This window comes from Peromyscus leucopus, chromosome 7 (genome assembly GCF_004664715.2).
Source record: "Peromyscus leucopus breed LL Stock chromosome 7, UCI_PerLeu_2.1, whole genome shotgun sequence".
In the NCBI taxonomy this organism is placed as follows: domain Eukaryota; kingdom Metazoa; phylum Chordata; class Mammalia; order Rodentia; family Cricetidae; genus Peromyscus; species Peromyscus leucopus.
The window spans coordinates 18,892,408-18,904,825 of record NC_051069.1 but is presented as its reverse complement, the minus strand read 5'-3'; positions in this window follow the sequence as shown (position 1 = coordinate 18,904,825).

The following is a 12,418-nucleotide window of genomic DNA, read 5'->3' as shown; positions in this document are numbered from 1 at the left end:
CTTATGGACCGCCAGCACAGAGTGGCAATAGTTGCTGCTGCAACTAATGTTCAGATCGTCTCACAAGCCCCCGTGTGACTTCTCTGCTCTCCCATTACCTGTGCAACGGAGTCCCCAAATTACTTCACCTTCTTTGAAAATGTGTAAAATGCTTTCCTAATTTGACTGACTTCATTAGGACCTAGTCATAAGAATAATGGTTCCGGGATACTCATGGGCAGAGATATTGTGGGAGGCTGGAGCTCCAGATCTTTAGGATTCCTTTGGATTCACACTTCAAATACTGCTGCAGATGTGGGAAATCCTCCTATAGCCAAGAATATCACATCTATTTTCATTAAGACATTACCCGGGGCTGGAGAGATGGCTTAGTAGTTAAGGGCATGGACTGCTCTTGCAGAGCACCTGAATTTGGTCTCCAGCATTGATACCCATTGAAGCATAGGAGAAATTGCATGTCCAAGTTCTGGGAGTGGCAGGTGAGATTGGAACCCAGAGCTCCTGAGGTTTTCTTGACCATAAGTCTTCATCTGAAGTTGGTTCCTTCCCCTGGATACGCCTTTAACAACCGTTCTCCATGGTTTATGTTAATCATCCCCCTGATCTATGGAAAGGAAAACTGAATGCCCTAAATTTTCCCGTTTTAATTTTATTATAATTATATGACAAACTAGTTCAATAATGCTTACTTGCTAATTATTATACAGAACAAATGTTGCTTGCCAAGTGTTGTGTGGAACCTTTTATTCTCCTCTTCAAAAATTTTATCCTTAGGAAAGCTAAATACGTGTTCCAATCTGGAAGGCTTCATTTACGTAAGTCTCCGATTTCATAATGTCTATGTTGAATAGAGGGGTGGAGAGCAGAAAAAGGGTGCTCAAGGTCAGTCAGCCTAACCTAGATAGGAAGAAGCACATCTAACACTAGTGTCCTGCCCAGGGGTAGGTAGGGCTAGAACTCAGGTCGCTGACCTAGTTTTAATATGCACCATCATATTACCATCCTCCTTTGTGGGCCTCCTACCAGCCAGCATCGCTCTCAACTTTCAGCTGGCATCGCATAGTCTTCCTCTAGTGCTGATCTTTCCCCTCGTTTTACCTCAGCTGCCAGCCTGTTTTCAAAAGCAGGGGTTAACCAAGACCTCTTTCCAGTGCCCTTGTCTCTCTCTCCCTCTCTCCCTTCTCTTTCCTGAGTTTTCAAACTGTCCACTCTCCTCTTCAGTCTAGCCTATGTTTTCTTTCCCAAATTTTCCCTTGGCATTGTCCCTTCACTGATCCCTCCCTTTTGATTCAAAGCCAGTCTGTCTGGTGGAAGCCATGAATACTTCTACTGGAAGAAGCTGCTAAGCCCTGGGTCTGAACTCTGATTGCCATGAACACTTGGTCGTTCTGAAAAAGGCCATAAGTTAATATCATAACCTTTTAGCAGGATCTCTGGGACCATCTCTACTATTGCCTGGCTTCCTGGCTGCTGATGTGAGCATCTTTACACCTCAAATATGACTGCAGGTGTGTATTTAGCCTCCTTTAGCCAAAAACATCACTTTTATTTTCATTAAGACGTATTATCCAGGACTGGAGAGATGGCTTAGTAGTTAAGGGCATGAACTGCTCTTGCAAGAGCATCTGAATTTGGTTCCCAGCATTCATTATCTGGTGACTCAATCTCCTGTAACTCCAGCTCTAGGGAATCAGATGCCTTCTTCTGGCATGCACTGGCACCTACAGTCACCCCCCACTCCCCGACACACACACATGCAGTTTTCAAAATATATCATCCATGGAAGTTTTCAGTGCTTCAGCAATTTTCTTTTGGCTGTTAGTAACAATCTTAGCTGGGTTTTAGATCTTTGCCAAATTTGTACTATGTAGACATTTATGAGAGGTTGGATTTATTAAAGCTTTTTCAAGATAATGACCTTCTTCAAGTGTGCTACCCCTCCCCCAGAGCAGAGAGTATTGGCACCAGAGTTCCAGTTGGCTTGTGTTCTTCTAGCCTTCTAAATTTTGTTGCTTTCCTCAATGTGGATTTTGTCTCAGGCACATAATTGTTGAGACGTCAGGAACTCAGTTTATCTTCCACATTTCTGTAATTCATATATTAATTCCTCTTGATAAATTTGGTTAACTACAGTGATCAAATATTAAAGTTCCATTTGGAAAAAAGCATGCAGGACATCTGCTTTCTCCGTTCACACAAGTGATGTTTCAGTGTTGTTACCAAGAAGGGGAATCGCTGGCAGAGGAAAAGGACAGCTTTGGGAACCCAAGAGCACAGTCTGGCGCGTCTTCCTGTCCTCTTGTGTGAAGAGTATGGTCAGTGTGGTGTGTGCTTTCTTCTTCAGCCCTGAGCAATCTGTCTTTCTAAAGTCCTCATTGTGACCAAAGGCTTTGAGTTCCCAGACTCGTGTTCATAAGGTTTGCTTTCTTAGTTTTATATTGTTCCTACATTGGCAGCCAAAATTCTATCAGATTCTCACACCATTTCTTCCATGAGTCTCTTAATTTTACTTTTTCCTTCCTATATCCAGCTCCTCATAGCTCTTGACCACGACTTTTAAAAGATGGATTCTTGCATGTTACCCTAACTGGACTGGAGTGATTCTCCCATCTCAACCTCTAGCATGACTGGAGCCATAGATTCAAACATTTCCACACTGTCACATCACCCCCTTCACTGGCACTACTCTAACCAACCTTGTTCTAGTCCGGGAACACCACACTAAAGCCTGTCTTTCTTTCTTTCTTTCTTTCTTTCTTTCTTTCTTTCTTTCTTTCTTTCTTTCTTTCTTTCTTTCTTTCTTTCTTCCTTTCTTCCTTTCTTCCTTCCTTCCTTCCTTCCTTCCTTCCTTTCTCTCTCTCTCTTTCTTTTTTTTTTGTTTTTCGAGACAAGGTTTCTCTGTGTAGCTTTGCGCCTTTCCTGGAACTCACTTTGTAGCCCAGGCTGGCCTTGAACTCACAGAGATCCGCCTGGCTTTGCCTCCCAAGTGCTGGGATTAAAGGTGTGCACCACCACCACCCCGGCTTAAAGCCTATGTTTCTTATTCTAACTTTTCATGAACTGGATGTAATTCAACAGCTGATTGTCTCGTATCTCTTCAGGTGCCAGTTCTGAGGACCAAATTGTCTGTGTGATCCCGAGTCAGTTCTGATCACGTTCCCTTCCGCTAGATGATGAGGGAAGAGATAATATTGTTTGTAACCCAGAATGCTTTGTGCCCAGGGTCCTTATACATCCTCTAATCCAAAATTCACCTTCCAGTGTAAGACAGTGATTTATGTTTCACTACTTTCATTTGGGTATCTCTCTTGGAAACTTAGGCCTACCTGTACCTTGATACTCTAGTATCTGGCCATTCCCTATCACCTGAAATAACAGAAAGAAGTCAGTATAAACCTCTGGAGAATTTGCCTAGCATAAGCTACCACTGTGTGTACTTTCACTTTGTTTAAAAAATTAATTTGAGGGCTGGGCAGTGGTGGCGCACATCTTTAGTCCCAGCACTTGGGAGGCAGAGGCAGATGGATCTTGTGAGTTTGAGGCCAACCTGGGCTGCAGAGTGAGTTCCAGGAAAGGCTCCAAAGCTACACAGAGAAACCCTGTCTCCTAAATAAATAAATAAAATTAGTTTGATTGGCTTTTTTGGGAGTGACTCCCAATGTTTTTAGACTATTCATTTCTTTGCAAAACTTATTGCAGCTATAGCCAAGACCCAGAGCGAAATCAGGACGAAAGGGTCCCAAGCTACTTGAAAATATTACTGATAAGTCTCTTCAGCTCTCATTTACTGTCTAGTTTTCTTTCTTTACCCCCAAGCTCTGTGAGGTGAGAACAAGAGGGTGTAGTTGGGCACCACAGCTGGGTGCAATACTTCCTTCTCACACACTATCACTCATCTTCCTGCGACCTGGGTGGCTTTCTTCTTACTGAAAAAGAAACTCCAGGCCTCTGAAAGCAGAAGGGAAAGAAGATCCCTTAAATAACAGTGGGCAGAACGGAGAGTAGGTCCGCATTCCTCCCCCAGTGAGAACCAGCTCTTATACAGTCTTGTAGATGTCCAGAACAATGACCTCCAGATACCCTCAAGGTAAACGGCCTCTAGTTAATCCGTCAGTGATGACAGACTTCCCATTTCCTGCCCTGTGACAGCACCCACTGGGACATACTGGGATTACCTCCCTAGAAAATATGTTACCAGGTCTTTATGTCAGGGTCTGTTTCTGACGGAGCCTATCCTAACACTAGTTACAGGAACTAAGCCAAGGAATGAGAGAAAGGAAGAAGCTCTTAACAAACAGAGAGAGTAATGGAAGTGTATTAACACTGAGTCCATTACCAGGGCCCACTGAACCACAAGCATATGTAACATGCTGCGCCAAAGTAGCAACCATGGTAAAATATATTTCAGAGAGTTCTAGAAGAGCTTTCTACATCAAGAGTCAAAACCAACTGTGAAAACTGAAGTATCTTAAGGAAGAATTCATTGACTAGCTGGAAGCTTGAGTTTCCTCAAAGACCCTCCCTTGGTAACAAGGATTTGCTGGATTTTCATTTGAACGGAAGTCATTGCCTTCAAGCTTCAGAAGTTTGGATTTTTATGGCTCATGTTCTTCATATTAGTTTTTGATTGTATCCCTTTTTTGGTTGCACAATAGAGTTCTTTTTAAAACGTCTGCCTGCCCACAGAAGCCCCCTTTGCCCCTTGGCCATTTTTAATGGCTCTTCTTTTGCCTCATGATCTCATTCCTGGGCTGTGGAGGTCAGCTCTGCATGCAGAATCCCAGGGGCCAGGACTCTGAAAGCTGTACTTCTGTTTTGTTTTCAATCCAAATTGATTATTTTTTTCAGTTTTCATCCAGATGTTTAATATCATGTAAACACAGCTTGAAAGTGTCCCTGAACTGCTTGCAGATGTATGCCAGTGAAACACTTTCCAAATTACATATAATGATGCTCTCGGTCTATTTATATCTACGCCATAATCTCTGCCTAGAATTTTAGCTGTGGGATTAAGATGGAAAGAAAGTGAAAAATTCACATGTATGGGAGATTTGTCTATTTGATTAAAGACTCCAGATATTTTGGGAACATTCAGGGATTGACATATCTCCCACTGAATGCTGACATGTCTAGGACCATACCCACCCCACCATTTCTTATGTTGGTTCTTGGCTATAGTCTTAAAAAGGTTTGCAAGGAAGCTAATAGTCTGAAAATATTGGGAGCCACTCCAAAAAGGTCCTATCAAAATAGTACAGACTAAGTGTCTTAAGAGGCCAGAATTCAGAATTAGAGAACTAGACTCCAGCTTTCTGTGAAAGGCATTCCTTTTGTTAGCTGAGGTGTGGAGGGGAGGCAGACCTTGTTTGTCTCTTTTGTAAGTGCATTAATCCAGTCACAAGAGGCCCACCCTCTTCAGGCACCATGGTGAATCCTGTTACTTGGGAAACCAAGGCAGGAGAATCACTTTAATCTAGGAGTTGAGGCCAGCCTGCGCCTCATAGCAAGATATCACCTCAAAAGCAGCTCTCCAAAATAGACAAACAAGAACCAGCCTTTTCCCCCAGGCCATCTCCATCCCTCTCTGCCACCCACCGAACTTCAGAAAACAGGATCCATCCTCCTGTTGCATCCAACAAACACAGCTCACCACCAAGGATAGATATCACTCCATGGAAAAGGACGGAGAAATTCCAAGTAAATGGGCCCAAGAAGCAAGCAGGCAAAGCCATTTTAATACCCGACAAAACATACTTCAACCCAAAACTAATCAGAAGAGATAGGGGAGGACACCACATATTCATCAAAGGAAAAATCCACCAAGAGGACAGTACAATTCTTAACATCTCTGCATCAAACACAAGGCCACCCACATTCATAAACAACACTACTACAGCTGGAACCACATACTGATCCTCACACAGTGACAGTGGGTGACTTCAGTACCCCATTCTTGCCAATAGACGAGGCATCTACACAAAAACTAAATAGAAATGCTGGCGTTATAATGTTGTAAGTCAAAGAGCAAGTAGCTACAGAATATTTGACTCAAATACAAAAGAATATACTTTCTTTTCAGCAACTTGTGGAACTTTCTCCAAAGCTGATGATATTCTTGGACACAGAGAAAGTCTCAGCAGATATAAGAAAATTGTAACAACACCCTGCATGCTATCTGACCACCACGGATTAAAGCTACATCTCAACAACACAGAAAGCCTACAAACTCATGGAAACTGAACAACCCTCTACTGAAAGAAAAGTGTGTCAAGGCAGAAATTAAGAAAGAAATGAAAGACTTTCTAGAATTGAATGAAAATGAATATACAACATACCGTACCTGTATAATAAAAACTTTAAGACATTGAAGAAAGAAACTGAAGAAGATATCAGAAGATAAAAAGATCTCCTATGCTCATGGATTGGTAGGATCAATTTAGTAAAAATGACCATCTTACCAAAAGCAATCTGCAGATTCAATGCAATCCCATCAAAATTCCAACACAAATTCTTCACAGAAATCACAGAACAATTTTAAACTTCATATGGAAACAGGAAAAAAAGGATAGCTAAAACAAGCCTGAATAATAAAAATAACTCCTGGAGGTATCGTCATCTCTGATTTCAAGTTGTGCTACAAAGCTATAGAGATGAAAAGCTTTTGTATTGCAAAGGATACCATCATTTGGGCAAAATAGCAGGCTGCAGGATGGGAATAGATCTTCTCCACTTTCACATCTGACAGAGAGGCAATATCTAAAATACATAAAGAACTAAAACAACAAACTAGACACCAAGAAATCCAATCAACCGATTGAAAAATGATATATAGAACTGAACAGAAAGTTCTCCAAAGATGAGGCACAAGTGACTGAGAAACACTTAAAGAAATGTCCAACATCCTTAGTCATCAGGGAAATACATATAAAAACTATTTTAAAATTTCATCTTTCACCAGTGGTGGTAATAATAAAACAATTGACAGGACATGCTGACGGGAGTGTGGGGGAGGGGGAACATTTATTCATTGCTAGTGGGAAACTTGTACAGCCAATGTGGAAATCAGTGTGACAGTTCCTCGGGAAGCTGGGAATAGAGCTACCTCAAGATCCAGCTCTATCACTGTTGGACATCTACCCAAAGGGTTCTCCATCCTATTACAGAGACATTTGCTCCTCCATGTTTATTGCTGCTCTCCTCATAATAACCAGAAGTTGGGAAGAGCCTAGATGGATAATGAAGCTGTGGAACATTTACACAGTGGGGTATCATTCAGCTGCTAAGAAAAAAATAAATTATAAAATTCACAGGAAAATGGATGGAGCTAGAAAAAGGCATGCTGAGTGAGGCAATCCAGCCCCCAAAAGAAAACATGCAATGTTTTCTTTTATAGGTACATGTGAGCTTTTAAGCAGTATTCATGCCACAATCAATGTAACAAGAGAGGTTAGGTAACTAGTCAGGGACCGGAGCGTAGAAGAGGATCTCCGGAGGAAGGGGAAATAGAATATATTGCTACAGAGAGATGAGGGGAAACGGGACCTGAGGACTAAAGGGGGAGGAGGGAGAAGGAGAGAATGTGGGGATGGATAACTAACATGAAGGGAACTTTTATAGGGCCATATGGAAACTTACTACTGTAGAAGATTCCTAAGATATATACATATATAAAAAATCTGAATGGAATCACAAAATAATGGGGAGACCATGCCCCAACTAGACACCTTATCCCACCAACTAAGACCTCCAGGGACAGGAATGGATTATGTATTGTTGAGTTGTTGGCCAAAGGGGTCCCATGGAAACCGCAAACATCTTGGACTACTCTCCACAAATTGATGGGAAGGTTCTGTTGGTGAAGATGGCACTTATACACTGAACACTGAGAATTTGAGCTGATGCCTCACTGCAGTCTTAGTTCCTACTGACTAGTGTGTGTGGTATTGGAAGGTACTCTGCATGCTACCAGAGGAGAAAGGTAACCATCAACCCACCTACAGACCCCGAGGCCTACAACTTTGACCTGCCTGCGAGGTGTGCTGGTATACTAGTGGTACTGATATGGTAGAAATAACAAGCCACTCTGATTAGATTTAAGGCCCACTCCATGAGATGGAGCCAGGCCCGACACTGGTAGAGTGGCCAAGAACCTGAGACTACATAGATCACGGGCCACAGAAAGCTAAATACTATTGTTCTAATAAAGGAACACAGCAATAAAGTGATTTCTAATGGCATTCTGCTGTACCCATAGACCAGTGCCACACTTACCATCATCAGAGAAAGTTCTTCTTGCAGTAGATTGGAACTAAAACAGAGACCCACAGTGTGCAGAGAGTGTGAGATTTTGGCATGCACCCTGTCATAAATAGGATGTCTTTATTCTACCCCTTCCCTCAGGGATCAGGGCTCTATGCAAAAGAGGAAGTAGAAAGATTTTAGAGCCAGAGGTGATGGATGACTCCAAGGAAACTCTTTCAGACAGAGCAGGACTGATGCACATATGAACTCAGAGAGACTATGGCAGCATGCACAGGGCCTGCAAGGTCTCAATACTGCAAGGAAGAAGTGGACACAGGGTACCATCCCTAGCCAAGAAGATCTCTGCAACTAATACCTGTTGGCAATAATAAACAAACAAATAAATAAATAATTAGTTTTGGCCAATGGAGTCACACCAGGTATACTAACCATGCTTCTGGGTAGGCTCCATGCCCATGAGTAGTTAGCCAACACAAAATGAACTTGATACTTTTGGAAATGGACTGGGACTCTTGTGATGAGGACATCTCTGCATCATATGATGTTGGAATATGAGCATTTTACACCAGACGGGGTGGGCAGGTGTTGGACCAGATGTTCACTACATTTCTTTCTCTCTCCCCGAAACTCTGCCAATGTCTTTTCCTAAAATTTCTTTTGTTGCTTTGCTGTAGAATAGGTGTCAGGATGCTGAAAATTCAAATATGACAGGAATCTCAGGGAAATTATGTTACTAGGAAACCAGAAAGCCTTGGCATTCATTCAGGAGAATTTATTCTGCTACCATATACTGTTCCTGAAGTCCTGCCAAACCAAATTCTTCGTCTGTGGCCAGTCTTTGTGAGCTGGTTTCCCTCCCCAAATAGCCAAAGCTCAACATTTCTGAGTACCAAAGGTACTGATTAGCATTTTTTTTGTCCTGTTCTTTAGGATACTAAAGTATAAGGCAGAGTGTCTAATGCACTTATTATTCTAAATAAGAGTGTGAATTTATTCTGAATCTTTGGAGCTCTGTTGCCTAAATATATAAAATGTTTAGTTCAAGTTTTTCAACCTTAGCATGATAGCATTGTGAATAGACAGCTCTTTGTCTCAGGGCTGCCCTGTGCACTGTAGGCTGTTTTAGAAGCATCTTTGGTCTCTAGTTACTAGATTCCAGGGGTACCTCCTAGTTTTGACAACCAAAAATGCCTAAATAAAAACCCTGGGAGTAAATCATCCAGATGTTGTTAACCTAATAACCACCCAAGATATGTCAGAAGCCCACCGTTTCTGATCTTATCACTTGGACCTGGAGATAGGGACCTCATGGGATTAATGTCAAGGACCAGAAGGCAAATGACCTATGTTCAAATTCTGAGTCTCTTGTCTCCGACTTACTTACCTCTCTAAGCTTTAGTTTTTCTATCTGTGAAATGGGACAATGACAATACCGTACTGGTCAAAAGAATGAAATCAGCTAACATTAGTTTATCACAGTACTACTTAAGAGTGCCGTTCACATGACTTATTACTATTATTAACCCCCCTCCCCCCGCAGGCTGGGATGAAAATGGTCATTTATTCCTTGGCATGCAACTTAACCTGAAAGCATTCTGTATTGAACCCATAGACTAACTACTCTAACTAACAACTCTGAGGCTTAAAGGCTGAACACAATGATTTATTCTTGGCTACCTAATGGTCCAGGTGTCTCTAGTGGAGCAACTGTCCTGAGGAGCTCTTCTCCAAGCAGACTTGGGGACCTGCTGCCTCCACCACTCCAGCATCTTTCCTAAAATGCAAATGCTCTAAAGATTAGATGAAATTGAGAAGTAATCTACTTTCACACTGCCTTGGGGATTCAAAGTAATGGTTAACTTGTCTTGAGTGTCTATGGTAAAGAAATGTTTAATGAAATGTGTTTTGATAAACACATTTCATTTTTCAATTTTGATTTTTTAAATCCTATCAGCTATTAAAATGCAGTGGAAGAAGCCTGCTCTGAGAAATGTGAGTGTTGGTTTGGAAAAAAAAATGACATAGTTAAACTGTATTTCAGGAAGGGCTGTGGTGACACTTTGAGAGCTAGTTTGTAAAGCCGAACGATTAGACCAAGGAGGAAGAGCTTGCTGTCACACTCTAAGTGAGTGAAGAACTGGACTGATCAGGGACAATTCAGTAAATATATGTAGTTTTCATTTGTTAATTATATCTCCATATAGTAGGACCAAAATAATGGAGAACTCAAAGGGAGTAGGATCAGTGGTAGAACACTTTGCTGACATAGTCCAGGTCATGGGTCTGATCCCTAGGACTACAAAACACAGAACAGAGACAAGAGGCATTAAGGGATGGAGTTGTAAATGGCAAGGGAAGGGAAAGTGTCAGTATTGTCGGCGGGTGTGACAGAGAGATTAGCTGGAAGAGGAAGCCTGGAGGTCTGGAGAAAGCTGCAGAGGCTGGCAGGTGAGATCATCGAGGGACGGACTTGAAAAAGGAGGACAGGAAAAGAAGCACAGGGTGGACTCCAGAGAGCAGACCACCTGGGAGGGTTTGGAGAAGAACACGAGAAGAACGAGGGAGTTCAGATCTGTGCCTGACCCAGAAGCTGAGGGTGAGGGTAGACAAGAGGGACATGGCAGATGCTGCATGAGTCTTCACGGAGTCAAAAGAAAGAGCTAGCACTGGACATACTGTACCAGTGGTCCGCAACCTTAGGGGGGTGTTAAATGACTCTTTCACAGGGGTCACCGAAAACCCTTGGAAAACACAGTTTTTTTAAAGTTGATATTTACCATGCAATTAATAACAGTAGCAAAATTGCAGTTATGAAGTAGCAATGAAAATCATTTTATGGTTGGGGGTCACCACAACCTGAGGAACTGTATTAGGGGGTCGCAGCATTAGGAAGGTTGAGAACCACGGCCCTCTAAGATGAGAGCCATCATCTCAAGGCTTAGTGGGTTCGTGAGGGCATCAAGGCAGTCATCGCTCTGGGAGCTTTAGCTGGATGGACTGGGAAGGACTTGAGAGGAAAGAGTTTGGAAGCACGCTACAGAGGATGTCAGGAGTCCATTTGGAGGGATGTAGTGGGAGCTGTTTGAGCCGTGCCCTGAAGCAACACCCCAGTGAGGCAGCTGTGGCTATTACACCTGCCTATGACGTTGGGGTACATGCCCCTGGGGCGTGGCCACTGGGGGACCTTTAAGACCTGGGATGCACGTACACGCTCTCTCTTTGCTGTCTCATGGTTTTGGATGCTGGAACGGACCAGGGCAGAGCTCGCCAGAGAACAGCACTGGACCGTGCCTCACCCTTCCAAGATCCTGCGACCAATTCCTTGATTCTGTCTTGTGAGTTAACTCCCAAATAAATTCCTTTGCTCATTAAATAGACTCTGAGGATTGCTAGTGATATAATTCCAATAGAGGGAAACCAAGTATCTGAGAGAGAGGTCTAGGAATGGAAGGAGGAGGCCCTGTCCATTGAAAGGAGCCCAGTGTAGGGAGCAGTGGAGAGCAATGGGAGGTGCTCTGGGAAAAAGCAGGAGTGTCTTTTTCTCAGGGTGTAGGTAGTGAAGGAAATGTGGAAGGCAGAAGAAGGAATGTGTATGAAAGAAAGCTCTGAGGGGATGCCATGAAGCTGCCAACACCCATGCATTTATGTATGGTTATGTATGTATAGGTGTACACACATGTGTGTGTATGTGTGTGTGTGTTTATGTGTGTGTATAAGTGTATGTGTTTGTGTGTGTATGTGTGTGTTTATGTGTGTACGCATGTGTGTTTATGTGTGTGTATGTATATGTGTGTTTATGTGTGTGTATGTATATGTGTGTGTATGTATGTATGTGTGTGTTTATGTGTGTGTATGTATGTGTGTGTATGTATGTGTGTGTTTATGTGTATATATGTATGTGTGTGTATTTATGTGTGTGTATGTATGTGTGTGTGTGTTTCTGTATGTGTGTATACATAGGGCTAACATACTGAAAGTCATCTGGTGCCTCTTTGTATGAGAGACTCCAGAAACAGCAAGTTTGAAAGGACCATGAAGATCAAGCCGTCAGAACATTGTATTTCGCATCATGGGACAAGAAATTCATCCGGGTCGGGTTGTCTGCCCCAGCTGCAGTTAGCCAGTGGGTAGCAGAGCCAGGGAAATGTAAGGTCCA